Source organism: Saccopteryx leptura, chromosome 12 (assembly GCF_036850995.1).
Source record: "Saccopteryx leptura isolate mSacLep1 chromosome 12, mSacLep1_pri_phased_curated, whole genome shotgun sequence".
Lineage (NCBI taxonomy): Eukaryota > Metazoa > Chordata > Mammalia > Chiroptera > Emballonuridae > Saccopteryx > Saccopteryx leptura.
In genome coordinates this window covers 24291699-24295918 of record NC_089514.1, presented here as the reverse complement: position 1 = coordinate 24295918, position 4220 = coordinate 24291699, and the positions used below count along the sequence as shown (strand labels likewise).

Sequence of the window (4220 nt, the reverse complement as noted above, 5' to 3'; positions counted from 1 at the left end):
TGGTTCAATGGATGCTGTTGGCTTTCTGCGACATTGGATGTAACATGAGCGTTAAGATTCACTTCCTGAAAACTCACCTTGATAAGTTTCCTGAAAATCTTGGAGCTGTTAGTGATGAGCAGACTACTGCTGGAGCATCAAACAAGATTGTCCTCAACAAGTACATAAACGCAAGAGCTACAAATGCAAATTTTTGCCTGAATAGAATTTAAATAAGTTTGGAGCAAATTTTATGATTAAAATAAGTGTTTTAATATATTCTATTTTGAAATTGTAGAAAAATTCTGATGCAATCATATCTTTTAGTGTATTTACTGCCTTATATAAATTTTTATATTTTCACAAAGATGATGCCCAAGAAGACATTCTACTTCATTATGTTAAACTAAATGTTGAAAATTTTACAATAAGATAAAAACCTAAAATCTTGAATTGCAAAACAACTGTAGCTTACAGAGAAAAACTAATATCAGATTTGAGATCAGCACACTCGAATTAGGTAAGAACCAGTGTTTTTGTGGATGCAACAAAAATTTTGTTCCCCAGTCAATCCAATCAACCAGAGGCTGACTGATAAGAAAAAATCAGAAAGCCAAATATATGCTGATTAAAGATGATTTGACTTTGAATGGTGGGCACACAATGCAATAAACAGATCATGTATCATAGACATGTATGCTTGAAACCTGTATGATCTTATTAATCAATGTCATGCCAATAAACTTAATAAAAAATAAATTCCACATAAAAAAATCAAATTTCCGCCCTGGCTGGTTGGCTCAGCGGTAGAGCATCGGCCTTGCGTGCGGGGGACCCGGGTTCGATTCCCGGCCAGGGCACATAGGAGAAGCGCCCATTTGCTTCTCCACCCCCACCCCCTCCTTCCTCTCTGTCTCTCCCCCCCCCCCCCCCCCCCCCCCGCAGCCAAGGCTCCATTGGAGCAAGGATGGCCTGGGCGCTGGGGATGGCTCCTTGGCCTCTGCCTCAGGCGCTAGAGTGGCTCTGGTCGCAGCAGAGCAACGCCCGGAGGGGCAGAGCATCCCCCCCTGGTGGGCAGAGCATTGCCTCTGGTGGGTGTGCCGGGTGGATCTCGGTCGGGCGCATGCTGGAGTCTGTCTGACTGTCTCTCCCCGTTTCCAGCTTCAGAAAAATACAAAACAAAAACAAAAACAAACAAAAACAAAAAAAACCCAAATTTCGTCTCATGCACAAAGAACTCACATACACGAGAGCTTCAGAGAGAACAAGGGGATGAGGTACATAAGACATATGGAACTAGGGATGAGTAAGGTAACTTGGAGGCATCAAAATGTCATGCAGGATGAGAGGAGCAGACATTTAGTAAGGAGAAGTCTGTCCTGCTCCATAGATAAGTGGTTGAAGTTCTTTCAGATAGTGAAAAGAAGGGGCAAATGTTTCTCTTGAACCTGAAGCTAAAATTGCCTTTTGCTCAAAGTAATCTGCGTACCACTGAGGTATATCTTGGGATGGCTCATTCTGAACCCCGACAGGGGACAGGGAAACCAGCACAGCTTTTAACAACTGTGCAGTCTTAAATTATGGATGGCTACTCGAAGAAAGCAAATACATGGCCAGCTTACATTTTGGGGTATTTGCTGACATCTGGGGTGATGTGGGAACCTGGGGACCGGGTTGGAAATATTTTAAGGTAGAGTGATATATTCTGTGGCTTTGTGGTACTTAAAGAACAAAGTTCTCCCGGAGAGACTGTTTCAAAGTCACGATCCTCTCTGCCGCAAGACGTGTCATATTTTAAACCACCAAGGGTTTGAAAGTTAAAAAGCTAAGCTCAAAATCTGTTAATGGTGGGAATTAATTCCCCAGTGTTTCAGGGCCACGGAAGCAGAGATCTGCCAGGCTCTCAATCAAAACCCAGATGAAGGTGTGACTGAAGCTCAGGCTTGCCCACACCCACCCTTTCCTGTTCTTTCAACACGCTTTTCTGGCTACTTACATAGGTAAGCACCATTTTTCCTTTTTGTTTTTTCCCAAGATTTTGTTTGTCCTTGGTTTCCACAGTTTGATTGTGATATGCTTAGATTTTTTTGTTTTTGTTTTTATCTGACTTTCTGGTTGTAATGAAAATCTGAGGTCAATTTTTTTTTCTTTTTTGAAGGTATTGTATTACATGCTATTCATTTAAAAGATGTTAGAACTTCCTTTGTTCTGCATTTTTAAACCTGAACCTTAGTGTGTGTCTGCGTGTGTGTGTGAATATGTATGTTTTTTTCCCTCCTATACTTCAATTTTGTCTTTGATATTTTCTTTCTAAGACTTAAGTCTTCCTTCAGCTCAGGAAATGTTATTTAGTCTTTTCCTCTTTCCTTCAATCTTTTTCTTTTGCTCACTAAAAAATAATTTCTTTCTTTTCATTTTTCTTTTGGCAATCCTCTGGAGATGAGATGCTGGACTTCCTGAAAAGTTTGTACCTTTCAACTTGACACCTATAATTTTTTTAAAGATTTTATTTATTCATTTTAGAGAGGAGAGATATAGGGGAGGGTGGGGAGGAGCAGGAAGCATCAACTCCCTGATGTGCTTTGACCAGGCAAGCCCAGGGTTTTGAACCGGCGACCTCACAGTTTCAGGTCGATGCTTTAGACACTGTGCCACCACAGGTCAAACGACATCTATAATTTTTTTTGTTTTGCTCTTTACTCTAAATTTTTTTTTTCTTCAATAGTAATGATATTTTTCTTCAGCGATTTATTTTATGATTTCACCCTAGTAAATTCTTACTTTGGCGATGATAATTTTAACTCTTACTCATACAGTGATTCTTTCCTATATCCCATCATTTCCTTTTAATTTTATAGTCGCAGTAACTTCTCAAATCACTATAACGTATAATACATTCTTCTATTTCTTGAATGACACCCCATTCAGAGCTTACTTGTTCTATTTATGCATCTTGGTCTCCTCTTTCCTATTGTTGATTTTTCATAAAATGAAATCTTATTTGTATATTTTTGTTTAAGCAATAAATGGAGTATCTTAACTTTCAACAATGGAATATCTAGGAGTGATCAGTCATGTTGAAACAAGATCTCTCTCTATCATTTCTAAACTCCATTTTCTTATAGAGTCTTCTAATTTTTAAGCAACAGTCTTTTCTCTACTAGAGAGATGGCCACAATAATTCCAGGCTAATATAATACCATTTGCAGAACACTAGCTTTGCTTTTGAAAACCTTAGCCAATGCCCCAGAAGATAATCTGTTTAGCCTAATTTAGATCACATAGTCCATTTCTGAAGAATTACCAAGGAAATACTTGTGAATTATGACATATTTCAATATTAAAATCAAACATACTTTTGAAAAATAGACCTCCCATTCTTTTACTTCAAACTATAAGATTTTTTTTCAAAGTTTTGGGTTATATGGTATCAATCATTTATTTTATTCCCCTATGAGATTTTTTTTTTTTTTTGTATTTTTCTGAAGCTGGAAACGGGGAGAGACAGTCAGACTCCCGCATGCGCCCGACCGGGATCCACCCGGCACGCCCACCAGGGGCGAAGCTCTGCCCACCAGGGGGCGATGCTCTGCCCCTCCCGGGCGTCGCTATGTTGCGACCAGAGCCACTCTAGCGCCTGAGGCAGAGGCCACAGAGCCATCCCTAGCGCCCGGGCCATCTTTGCTCCAATGGAGCCTTGGCTGCAGGAGGGGAAGAGAGAGACAGAGAGGAAGGAGGGGTGGGGGTGGAGAAGCAAATGGGTGCTTCTCCTATGTGCCCTGGCCAGGAATCGAACCCGGGACTTCCGCACGCCAGGCCGACGCTCTACCACTGAGCCAACCGGCCAGGGCCTTCCCCAATGAGATTTAAAAGGAAAATTCTTTTTTTTTAAATCGCTGTCACTTCTTTTCATATAACTAAAGGCTTTAAAATTCTGCCTTTTGAAATATTATAAAGCATAAGTAAGCTTTTTATTTTATTAGAATAAATATCAAGAGATTACAGTTAACTTGAAGGAACGCAAATGAAAGGGTAATTCTCTATGAAAGTGCAGTGATACCATTTATTTACATCTTCTAAACAGGAGTTCCTTTTGAACATATATGAACTATTAAAGCAAATATAGAATGAATGAAAAATGTAAGAAGCAACTATTTTTTTTTACTATGATTGGTTTATAAGCTAACATTTATTACAGGGTTTAATTTGAGTCCTATACACTGAAAAAAGATTATGTATAA

General features: G+C 39.5%; 1 non-coding gene across 1 annotated transcript; it reads left to right on the top strand.

Annotated features, from left to right (window-relative positions):
* The first annotated feature begins 763 nt into the window (after positions 1 to 763).
* Positions 764 to 839, top strand: TRNAA-UGC (transfer RNA alanine (anticodon UGC)). Its single transcript has one exon. It is a non-coding gene; the product is annotated as a tRNA-Ala (tRNA).
* The last annotated feature ends 3381 nt before the right edge of the window (positions 840 to 4220 follow it).